General features: G+C 42.2%; 1 protein-coding gene across 1 annotated transcript in view; it reads right to left on the bottom strand.

The window, feature by feature from the left end:
* Positions 1-13,199, bottom strand: part of RAI14 (retinoic acid induced 14) — an 89,030-nt gene that overhangs the window by 65,961 nt on the left and 9,870 nt on the right. The window lies entirely within an intron of this gene.

The raw sequence follows: 13,199 nt of genomic DNA, 5'->3' as shown, positions 1-13,199 counted from the left end.
CTACACAAAGTAGATACCATGTATTTTCCAGGCTGAAACAGCAGACATAGTTGCTTATTTGACCAAAACTCTGCAATGAGTTAGTGAACGAGAACAGCATGGAAACAAGCTTCTCTTAGAGGATAGTCCCATGTTCCCCCAGCTAGCCTAAATAAATAAAAAAATAAATAATAAAGCAAGTTTGGTTGTTACCGTAATGACTGAGCAAGACTCCACATTTAAAAATGAGAAAAAAAAATACCGTACATTATCCCAAAGTCCTAGTCAATGTAACATCTAGGCCACCCTTCTACAGGCCTGAAGAAACTTACCCGTAGCCATATTCCCACACACTGCTCATACTTGCCACGTCCCATTCTCTGTATCACAGTTTAGCAAGCAATATATAAATTACTTTCTACCTCAAATGATCCTCTAAGAAAAGCAACGTTACTCACAAGCAAAAAAAACCCAGCCTTCATCTGACCTCATGCATCTTACCATCATCTGAGTAACTGATACAGCTGAAGGGCACCACAACAGGAAACTTTCACAAATTTTTTGCTGTGACATTAATCTGAGCTGATGTCCTCACAAACACATGGGTAACACAACCTTCCTCTTCAGAGGACGACATGCTAAATAACCAGCACAGTAATCTAGCTGAAGCGAGACCTGGCTTGCAAACAAGGAACCTACACTAAGAATAACAAAACCAAAACACCCTGAGCAACTTCAAGTTTACAAGCAAACAACATATGCATTAAGAAGCAGTATTCACTACTGGAAAAAAATTGCTGCCCAACACCAACCTGAGGGCAGCTTCTTGCCATACAGCACTTCACACACATAGCCCTGTATGCAACACCTATTCCAACATAACTGCAAGGATGCATACACGCTGTCTGTTGTACTTAGCATGCTTTGACACATGATACAAGGCAGCTGGGACACAAATCCAGCAAAAGCAGAGAGCAACAGGCTGTTTGTACCAAGAGGAGCGGGACAGGAACGCAATTAAGTGGGCAAAAAGAAATCCATAAAAACCCCACCCTTAAGTATGCTACTGCCATGACAGTAAATGCAGTTAACGTACTCTAAGACAGCTGGAACTTGCAGTCCTTCTTGAACAACTACATAAGGCATAAGCACATGATACTCTGTTCAGGTTCCCTTAGCCACAGCCAGAAGAATTAGAAAAAAGTGTCCAGCTTCCTCCCCTGATAAACACATAGAAATAACATGGGCAGCACAGAGCCCGCCACAACATCCTTCTCTTTTAATTGGAGAGATACAGATTTAATGGGTGGACTATTTGGTGGATGAGGGTAGTGGCCAACAGCTCAACACCCAGATGGAGACCAGTGACAAGTGGTGTCTCTCGGGGGTCTGTATTGGGACCAGTACTGGTATCTTCATCAGTGACATAGTGGGATCGAGTGCGCCCTCAGCAAGTTTGCAGATGACACCAAGTGGAGGGGTGCAGTTGACACATCTGAGGGATGGGATGCCATCCAGAGCAACTTGGACAGGCTTGAGAAGTGGGCCAGTATGAACTTCATGAGGTTCAACAAGGACAAGGGTCCTGCACCTGGGTCATGGCAATCCCCCGGATCAATACAGGCTGGCGGATGAAGGGATTGAGAGCAGCCCTGCCGAGGACTTGGGGGTACTGGTGGACAAAAAGCTGGACACGACCCAGCAATGTGTGTTCACAGCTCGGAAAGCCAACCATATTCTGGGCTGCATCAAAAGAAGTGTGGCCAGCAGGTTGAGGGAGGTGATTCTGCCCCTCTACTCTGCTCTCATGGGACCCCACCTGGAGTCCCACATCCAGCTCTGAAGACCTCAGCACAGGAAAGACATGGACCTGTTGGAGTGCATCCAGACAAGGGCCACAAAAATGATCAGAGGGCTGGAGCACCTCTCCTATGAGGACAGGCTGAGAGATTTGGGGTTGTTCAACAGCCTGGAGAAAAGAAGGCTTTGGTGGAGATCTTGTTGTGGCCTTTCAATACTTAAAGAGGGCTTATAAGAAAGATGGGGACAGACTTTTTAGCAGGGCATGTAGCGACAGGACAAGGGGTAATAGCTTTAATCTAAAGGAGGATAGATACAGACTAGATAAAAGGAAGAAATTTTTTATGCTGAGGGTGGTGAAACACTGGCACAGGTTGCCCAGAGCAATGGTAGATGCCTCATCCATGGAAATACTCAAACTCAGATTGGACGGGGCTTTGAGCAACCTGATCTAGATGAAGATGTCCTTAGTCCTTGCAGGAGGGGTTGGACTAGATGACCTTTAAAGGTCCGTTCCAAACCAGATCATTCTGTGATTCTATGACATTACAAAGGCCTTTATGAAACAACCTCCAAATCAAGTACACATTTACAGATTAAACAGCTTTGACCCCTGTCTTCACAAATCACTGTCTTCAACCAAATCCCCTCATCTCCCATTAAAAGGGTTGTATACAGATTTATAACTTCAAATCTGATTGTATTACTACACAATGTCTTTCCCCATTTTGTGTATGTTTACAAGAAGCAACGAAGGCAAAACAACTGAAGGCATGAATCTGACAGTGTACTAGCTTCTCCTCACTGACCTACCACATAGCTTTTCTTAATGATTAATAAGGTGCTTGTGCATGATGCAGCTTCCTCTACTTTGAAAACACAGCAATCTGTCTGCAACTAGGGTGTGCAATAAAATTGCTCATAAGCAATGCACTAACACTCCATGCTGTTGCTTATTTCCTGGAAGATCCCTGAGTTCACACACATCTCAGTGGTGCATATCACTTAGAATTCCTATACATCTATAAATTTTACCATTCTATGATTCTATGATCTGAAATACAGATCAAAAGCATCAGGTCACTGAGGGGTTGCCATTGCTCCTACTGAACAGGATCATGCTGAATCATAAGCAATCACTTCCCAAAAGCAAAAAATGGGGGAAAAGAAACACAACAAAAACCACAATGCATTCGAGACCTTAAAAAGAATCCAATTCTGGATAACCTGCCAACCTGAGCATCTGCAATAGTCGTGTATTCCTATACTAGATTCAGGGGAAAGCCATGCCTCACTGAAGTGCTGTCATATGCTCCCATGAAGCCAGCATTCTGGTTTGGTTCTTGATTCAAAGCTCAATCAAGCAGACTGAAGTCTTTCTTCTGACTTCAAAGGGCATTGTTTGAGTCTTTGGATAAGCAGACAAGTTACCCAAGTTTACAAGATTACTAAGAGGTTTCCAGCACACACAGCAAAGCAAAGATGAAAGAAAAGAGGTATGCACCTGTGAACAGAGCAGAGTAACTATGTCAGACGCATACATATGCACTAGTAACCACATTATTTGCAAAGTTATTAAAACACCTTTGCTTCTGTCATCATCATCAAGTCAATGCAAGTGTTCTCAGCAGTTAACTGTATATTTCATCTAAGATATGCACATGCAGGATATCTGAGGAATGAGAGTCCTCAGACAGCTGTAGAGCAGTAAATTTACCTTGAGTTTCAGATTATGTTTTGCTAGTTGTATTATACCACCTCTCAAAATCCAAGTATTATCACATAGCACTAGTGTTAGCATTACAGCAGAACAGCACTGAAAGAGGTTCCTACCTCAAAATACTTCAAGGTAAAGTATGGAATCCATGTAACAAGCAATACAAGAAGAGAAAAATAGCTGTAATAAGAATACATGTGAATACAAGCTGTGAGTCTAAGAGATTAAGACGTCCTGCAGCTGTAGTTAAAAGACATTCAACCATGACTGCTTTCACCGCCACAAAGTCAACAGTATTTTTAAAGGCTCAAGGTGGTAACTAATTCTAGATAGTTTAAGTCTAGAAGTCAGAAAAACAGCTCATTAAATAGCTTTTCACATGTCAGAATAACTACACAAGTCCAGGCAGCTATACTACTAACATATGGGCAAGGACGCCATAGCTTTTCCTGGGGCTGGGCCTCAAGGCTTTTCAGGCAGCTAAGAGCCTAGAATAAGATATCTCTAATTTTTTAAGAGCGCTTTGCATCTTTCAACATGATTGCAAGCTTCCTATATGACGTGTTTCAAGATACTAATCTTTATACAGAATCACAGAACGGTCAAGTTTGAAAGATAATGCAGTCCATCTCTCCTGCTCAAAGGTGTAGCAGGTTGCTCAGAGCCTTGCCAAGTCAGGTTTTGACTATTTACACAACCAAATTACATTCAAGTATGAATGGCTACAAATTATTAGCCCTGCATCAATTCCCAGTAAAGTGATATGTTTAAAAGCCTGTAATATTTCAAAAGTTCATTAGAGTACAGATCATCTGTTAATAAAACCTGAGCAGCTGTTTGTAAAACACTTGTACCACTGAGCTATAGTATACATACAAATGATCTTAATTAACAGTAAGAGAGACACTGTTTTTGCTAGTGAGAGCTTTTTCTCACTAGCAGAAAACTTTGCTAGCTTTCAGCCTTCTATTCATCCCACCTTTGTGATCTTCTCTACACAGATCTGCAGTTTTTAAATGCTCCGTTAATCACTCTACATAACACAAAGTGGTCAAGCCCAAACATCACCCATCAACCTCACCTTGCCCAACAAACCTGCTCTCAGCTGACAGAAAGCACCTCCTCACAGCTGTGTTGAACAGAACAGAGCAACTCTCTTATACAATTACAATACAGGAATGCATCTTTATCCTCATTCCTTCTACCTGCCAGCCCTATGCAGTGCTTCAGTAACTTGACCTCTGAACAACAAAAGGTACCTTCAATGAAATGCTGGAAGTTCAACTGTCACAACTCTGCCTAAACACCACATGGTATTTCCTGGGAAGAATGGCCACTGACACCTTAATTCTCCTCTACACTTAAGCTTCAAGGATCTTCAGAACATGCATAGCATGAACCTCAAGGAGATGCAAGTGTGGCAAGCAAGGAAGCAGAAAAGGACATCCCTGATGCTGGGCGTTTATCTGGACTGTATACAATCAGAACAGCTTCTTGAAGAACAGGACTAGAAAATGTTGCTAGAATAAGGCAAATAATAGATCTATTTCAGCTTGATTAACTCTTCAAAGTTTCTTCATATCATTCATAGGCTCCCAAAACATAAGCATAGGATGAAAAGGCTCACATCTCCAATAAAATAAACCATATGGGTGTTGTATTCTTTAAATAGTACCACAGCACATATTCACAGCAAATTGGTTTTTGTTCTTAATAAAGACAACAGTCTTCAAATACAAAGAGTGGACCATTCATTAAATCCTTTCCTTTCCATGAGTTTTAACTGACAACTTTGACAGCTGGACAGCATTATTTTTTTTTTAAATCAGACCAGGCATGAGTAGCGCCAAAAAGGAAGAGAGAGGATATAGTGTACCACAGTAAGAACACACAGACTGCTCATTTATCATATTTTTAATTTATTTTACTTTACATTTAAATCTTACTAAAGATAAACAAATAAATGAAAAAATTACAATTGCTTTTTTCCAACTCTTCCAAACTCAGGCCTTTGAACTTTTGTGCTCTATTTAAAGGGACACAGAAGACATGTTTCTACACAACAAAGATTCCTTTCTTGTTACCAGTATATTTAAAAATATTAACTTTTTCTAGTTTGTATGTGCTAATTTGCCTTTCTTCTTCCTACCCAGCCCCACTACTGCTGCTTAATTTTGGTATTTGATTTAGTAATGAACTGTCAACAAACTGGCTAGCCTCACATTATGGTTCTCCTGTATTTACCTACTACAATTTTGTATATTGCTGCTGTAACACTACAGGGTTTAACTCAATTTAAAAAAGATTTGTAATGGGAGTGTTCCTCTTCATCTTTGCAAATGTCCACCATTCATTCCTTTTAATGAGGAATCACATGAGGATGGCCTAACCACCCATCTTGGCATGATCAGAACACAGGTGCAAAGTATTCTGCTTGCCAGACACCGCTCGCACTAACAGGGCAGACCACTGTTTGTGGCCAACCAGTGACTAATCAATGTTTCCTTTCACACAGCCTCCAACCCTTCCTCCAGCTCTAGATGGGTGAGCAAGCAAGAAGTCCGGGATTGCAAAGTTGACAGGCCTGGGGAGGCAGCACCTGGGAAAAGGAGACACCCTTCCCTGTCCCCAACCTATATTTACAGAAGAGACATTAGCCCTATGTCATTCTGTGCTAGTAAGAATATGGCTCTCAGGCCAGTATTATTCCTCACCTAATTTGGGGCACAAGCACAGGTGGAGGTGAAAGTCAAAAGGAAAGGAGTGCAGGAGCTGCATATCATTTCCTTAGGGCAGTGGTTCTAGGATAAACACAGGTATGGAAAGTAGAGCCCAGATGAGTGCAACACCCTACCAACAGGACAGAGAAACTTTAAGTGGGTGAGTGAAGTCAACTCCGCAGGTCCAATCTGACTCTCATTCATCCCCAAAGCGTCTTTTGATTGCAAACACAGGGTTTTAACAGAGTTGCACTTGCTATGCAAATACATTGTAAGACTGGCTGATTAGGACTACAACTGTGCATGATCAACCTAATCTGTGGATGAACACTGCACACTTAACAGACATGGGACTAGCACCAGACAAAGGAATCGTGAATTTATAACTGACAATGAAGTTTTATTATAGACTGACAAAGACTGCCTGGGAACCCAACCAACATGTTCTCTGTTATACTCCAGACTTTAATCCTGTTTTAGGAAATACCAATCTGTTTATTCAAAGTAAGCCAACTCCAACTCAGGTTCTTCTACTATAACTACAAATAGGACAGCACAGTTCTCATTTAACCTATTCCCTTTCCTTTCTGCCCCAACCATCTGGAGGTGCTGCATGTTGTTTCTAGAATATCTGCAAGCTACCTAGCCTCAAACACTCTACCAAAGCCATGTACTTTCCCATCCAGACATAGCTGATCAGCAGGCATGCCATAAGAGCCCAGTTATTGCTACTCACAGAACAGTTACCAAAATAGTAACTCTAACTGTACAGCTTCAACTGTCCATCCTCTCCCCTCCCTTTCAGACCTTTTCTTTTTCCCTTCTGTTTTCCCCTGCCCTTACTTATCAGTCTTTACTTGCCTTCTCCATTATGTTTTCTTTCCACCATTGTAAGAGATGCTACATAATTTACAGGCCGATACTGGCCCCCTCACTGAGGGCTCAAGCGCACCAGAATTACAGTTCGCCAGAATAAGGTAGTTTTGGAAATACTCTGAGCACAATCCTATTGTCAATATTGAAAAAAGACAATACTTGATGGCAAGAGGTTCATGTCGAACTGACTGCAACAGGCAGCAGGTCTTACTCTATATATTGTAGGACCCAGAACACGTTTAACTTCTTTCCTGCACAAAGCATTTAAGCTTTGGCTGGGAGAGCAAGCTGACTACAGTAGAGCCTTTTGCTGTCCAGAACTGGAGGCCTGAAGCCAAACAGATCTGGCATAGAAAATAGGGTGGAAGGTAGGACCCTTGACTCCTGACAGAGGGAGGGAGAAGCACGAGCCACGGCATTTGTTTCAAAAAGGAGAGAAGGCTAAACCCTCCTTTCCCAAGAAGTGGTTGAGGACAAGCTATACATTCCAGAGATCAAATCTTCCCCTACACGTTATACAGTGGAATCAGAAATTATTACTGAAGAACACAGTAAACTGAGGGAAAACTATGACTATCACAGAATTTTCAGAGTTGGAAGGGACCTCTAGAGATCATCTAGTCCAACTCCCCTGCTAAAGCAGGATTGCCTAGAGCACATTACTCAGGACTGCATCCAGGCGGGGCTTGAAAATCTCCAGGGAAGGGGACTCCACAACCTCCCTGGGCAGCCTGTGCCAGTGCTCTGGCACCCTCACCGTAAAGAAGTTTTTCCGGGTATTTGAACGGAACTTCCTGTGTTCTAACTTGTGCCCATTACCCCTCGTCCTGTCACTGGGAACCACTGAAAAGAGCCTGGCTCCATCCTCCTTCAACCCACCCTTTAGATACTTGTACGCCATAATAAGGTCTCCCCTCAGCCTTCTCTTCTCCAGGCTAAAGAGTCCCAGCTCTCTCAGCCTTTCCTCATAAGGCAGATGCTCCAATCCCTTAATCATCTTAGTTGCCCTTCGCTGGACTCGCTCCAGCAGTTCCCTGTCCCTCTTGAACTGGGGAGCCCAAAACTGGACACAGTATTCCAGTTGTGGCCTCACCAGTGCCGAGTAGAGGGGGAGAATGACCTCCCTCGACCTACTGGCCACACTCTTCCCTATGCAGCCCAGAATTCCATTGGCCTTTTTGGCAACAAGGGCACATTGCTGGGCCATGGATAATTTAATGTCTACCACGACCCCCAGATCCTTCTCCTCAGAGCTACTTCCCAGCAGGTCTGCCCCTAACCTATACTGGTGCCTAGCATTCTTCCTCCCCAGGTGCAGGACCTTGCACTTGCTTTTGTTGAACCTCATTAGGTTCTTCTCTGCCCAGCTCTCCAGTCTGTCCAGGTCACGCTGGATGGCAGCACGGCCCTCTGGGGTGTCAGACACCCCACCCAGTTTGGCATCATCAGCAAACTTGCTGAGGATACACTCTGTCCCCTCATCCAGGTCATTAATGAATATATTAAACAAAATTAGATCAAGTATTGACCCCTGGGGGATACCACTGGTTACAGGCCTCCAACTAGACTCTGTGCCGCTGATCACAACCCTCTGAGTTCTGTCCTGCAGCCAACTCTCAATCCACCTCACTGTCACCTCATCTAGCCCATACTTCCTCAGCTTCCTAAATGGTGATGTGTTTCAGGCTTATTTAATTCAACACCTGATAAAAGGAGGACACCTAAATTAAAATAAAATTTCAGTAGTTCATTTTCTAAATAATTGGGTAAAGCGGCCAGACAACACCACTATTTCACTTTTTAGCCAGAGTGAACTCTGTCTGCGGGGTTTTTGTCACAATTACCCTGAAAGAAAGCAGTACATGTACACAGTGTGGATAATGCAATTTTTAACAATCCCATGCTCCTTTTTAGGTTAATAGTAGCTTTTGGTGTATAAAAGAATTTAAGGGCTGTTTAAAGGAGATTCTGCTTTATTATTTTTAAAGTTGCCCCACCCAAGTTTTGTTCTCCCACACATTCAGTCCAGAGCACATGGGAACACGATGGTTTCAATGGAATGTATCCCAGCAGTCTTTCTGTTCCAGACCCTCATGTAGCATTTTATACTTTAAAAACTGTTGAAGGGGAGCCTACCACGTATAACATCAGGCATTAAAAAGAAGTGCCAAGTCTTAATTAGCATAGCATCTACATTAAGACCGAGATTTTATACTACAACATACCTAACTGCCTCATCACTTTGAGATTTATGGAACAATGACTACACCACAGGCCAAAAAGCAGAAATTTTCATAAGAACTGCAAACTTTTCAACCCCCACACAATAGTACAACAAATAGGCATTTCCAGAAATACCAGAAGTTAGAGCTGGCAATTAGCATTGGGAAATCCCAGTCTGTCTTGGCTTTGTTTCTGACAATAGCTACTTTTTCTGCAGAATTGCACAGTCAATTTTCAATTTTAAAAGACACTCTACTATTTTAATTATTCAGTATTGAAGATATTTGGAAACAAATCCCAATTCTAATCTTCCTCTTGTCCAGTCAAGAATCTAGCAATTAGAAGAAAATTAGTCATTGTCAAATTGCAAGACACATTTCTCAGCTGATCTCCAATACTCACAGAAAATGGTCCTAAAAATTTTCAGTCAGCACTGGTTTTGTTTTAATTGGATTATTTCAAACTCTGCTTTTTCAAGCAGAAACAGTGAAGAACTTCTGTCTTACTAGGTAGAGATGCTCATTCTCTCATGTGAATAAACTAGAGCCAGTCTATAAACAAATCCAAGCTCTGAAGTGGTATGATAGTTCCTGATATTACCACACCAACTTTTTCAAGTGTTAAATGTAATAGCCTCTTGCAACAATTAAAATGGTAGTCTTTGTAGGTTGTCAGCTTTTAGGTATTACTAATAGTAGGTTTTGAGTTTGGTAATGAGGAGCAAGAGGTAAGGAAAGAGTGAATAAAATACAGCTTCTCAGGCAGAAGAGACTAGTTACTTTGTCAAGACAAAAGTGCAATTTCTGTTGTTTTGTCTACAGACTCGAAGTGTGCACATCCACTACTTAGCTTTCAGTCTCAGCATTTGCTCCCTCTTAGGCATCCTGTTCACGGATTTCTAGACTACAAGCATCCTCCTGTAACTACACATCATCACACTTTGACAATACTCATTTGTGACAGAGTGATAAATCTCATTCCTCCACTCCAAATACACATGTTCACATGGCAACAGTCAACCCCAGGAAGCGATTAAGGCTGTCAAAGAAAAAAGATGCTCCAGTTAATGGAGCTGCCTGCACACACAGAGAGTAAACAAGGTGAGCAGCAAAAACATGAAGTGAGGAGTCACTCTCTCATCTAACAAGAGCCATGCTCCCATCTCTCACCTGTTGACTACACCAATTCTGCTAAATATCAGAATTAGCAGCCTTATTTACTTCTGTGTTCCTGCAACTCTTTTGCTGGCATGCACACCCCTGTACTTTTTAGGCCAATAATCTCAGGGTGTGATTTGATAATGCAGCTAAGCCAAGCAACAGCTGTAGAAAAGGATTGTCCTGCTGCTCCTCCTGCTTTCACCATTCCTCTTAGGGCTGACCCTACAGGGAGACAGAGTAGGGAGTCAACCAGCTAAAACTCACCCCACAAAGTAATTCTCCATCACTTTGGTGACACTTTTTGGACACTTTATGTCCCTGAACTGGACAGATACCCTCAAAACCAGAAGGGTAGGGATAAAAGAAAAGGGAGCAGGGATATCTCTGTTGGAAGCTGCAAGACTGGTAGAGCAAGAGCACCAAAGCAAAGCCCCACAGCAGGGACACAGAGACAGATGCATGAATATCAGCAGTTGTGCCCACTTTCAACTCAGCCACTCCAGAACAGCCTAGAGAGCTTTAATAAATCAGTGAAGTTTCCTACATGGTCTTCACTCCACCGTACAGTTTTAAGTTATCAGCCTTACTCCTGGAGAAGAGTCTATGTAATTCCTGTTTCTCATACAGCCCTTAAAGACTTATTTCTGCTCCTCCCCCTCTTGCTATTTTTTATGCTAACAGTGAGGCTAAAGAAAAGGGTATTGTTCCACTCCCCCAACGCACCTTCAGTTCTACAAAATAAGACATTAAAGATTTCCTCCAGAAAGAAACACAAGGGACGTGAGATGAAAAAAAGAATTCTTCCATCCCTGCTGACTTTACCCTTATCCCCAATCCAAAAGCAGTTACCACCTCTCATAAATTGAGATACAAATAAGACTAATTCCAATTAAAACCACCTCCTCTTCCTCCTCCTCCTCACAAATTATAGCTAAGGGCGGTTTCTGGAAACTAAAGAGAAGGATAATTTTCCTTGGTTATCTTGTCCAAAGTATAGAACAGCTCCTCTTGGCTGTTTTGAACTATGCCTTTAAGGTTTGGCTTCAGAACAGAGGAAACCAGACTGTCAGGGATTTAGACCGCTGTGCTCTTAGAGCTGCATATCTAAATTTTAGGTATCTGAAAAATCCTTTGTGGTCAGCTTTGTCTCCAGCCAGTAGACAGCAGTAGTATCAAAACAGCAATTACTTTCAGACTCCACTTGGTTTTGGGGAGAGGCATGAGTGAGTTATCAAGGACAGATAAGTAAGGAATAAGTGAACCAGTGCAATTTATAACAGTGTGTGGACTAGCTACAGCAAGATCTAGTTGCATCATGCATGTCACTTAGCCTTTCCTCTAGACCAGCACCCCAGCCAACTAGCATAGAAGTGTGAATGAAGTCATCCTAACACACAGGCACACCTAACTTCCATAATACCAAATGTGTTCACATATTAGCCAAGGGACTGGTCTCATTACTCAAGCAGATGCTTATAAAAAGTTTTACTGGTATAGGTGAACTCAAAATAGCAATTGCTGCTACTCACAACAGGAGCAACAATATCTGACCACAAAATTCTAGCAGTTCTAAACCGAATGGCATATTCAGTTAGATAAGACACCAGACACTTGTGACATTATTTTTATTTGTTGTGAAGTGGCACAAGACACTGCCCCATTGGCTGATTCATTCTGGTGACTAGCAAAAGCCAAACACTGCTTAAGTCATTAAAAGTGTTTCCCTCTGCTCCCAAAGGTTGGTTGACATATTTAGCTCATTTTTAGAGGTAGTCTTTTTAGAAAGAACTCTTGCTAAACCGAAGGAGTAGAGCATCCACCAGTGCTGCTGCCAGGAAGCCAATACAGCATCTGCACCAAATCCTAACCTGGAGCTCAAAAGAGTTTTTAAGCAGTAACCATAACATCTGCAGATTACACCACAACAGCATGTCTACTTTCTTCCCAGCTACTGAAGTCCGTTACAAGCCAGCTAAAGACACAACTCTAATGGTGTGCCATGAGACCATCAAAGCACAGCCTGTACTACTCCTGAGAGCAGTGTGTAATTTTATTCCTGAACATCAACACTTTTGAAGAAGCTCCATTTGCAAACCTAATGCATCTTCACCAAATACAGCTGCTTTAGGACCCTGTGGGAATCTGGCCATGACAAAAAACAACACATCATTTCTCTCAAAGCAGCACACAAATTTAGGTTGAAGGATGGAACATTACATTCTTCACAGATCATGGAGATTTGTTACAAATTCCACACAAAATCTGGAAAGTCAATTAAACACAAAGTAACCTATTTCACTGATTGATCACCAGCCATCAAATAGCATTAGCGTGTGACAAAAAGCTGGGATGAGTAGCAGTAGGAAAAGAAAGACAAGAACAGGCCTAGAGTACAGCAGTTCCACTGCTCCAAGGGAAACATGCTTACTATACAAGTTCAAGCTTGGATTTCCACTGATACTACTACTAGCAAGAGGCAACATATGATGTGCAGCCTTTCTAAATACAGTTCTGAAGAGTCTCCTGTAGGATTTCCACATTTATGTCTGTCATCCTTGCTGCTCAAGCCTCATATCTACCTCTCTTGTTGCACTAGAACTGATAAGACACAGCTGCCCTAATTGCACAGCTGGTTCCTGTATTCTTGCTGAGGAGACCTTTCGTTAAGTGCTCAAACACCACACTGATAAGAATGGTGTTATGCCTAGACTGAAATATGATTGC

The sequence above is a fragment of the Vanellus vanellus genome, assembly GCF_965231255.1.
Source record: "Vanellus vanellus genome assembly, chromosome: Z".
NCBI classification, from domain to species: Eukaryota; Metazoa; Chordata; class Aves; order Charadriiformes; family Charadriidae; genus Vanellus; species Vanellus vanellus.
The sequence above is the reverse complement of the archived record's forward strand: the minus strand, read 5'-3'. Positions and strand labels throughout refer to the sequence as shown.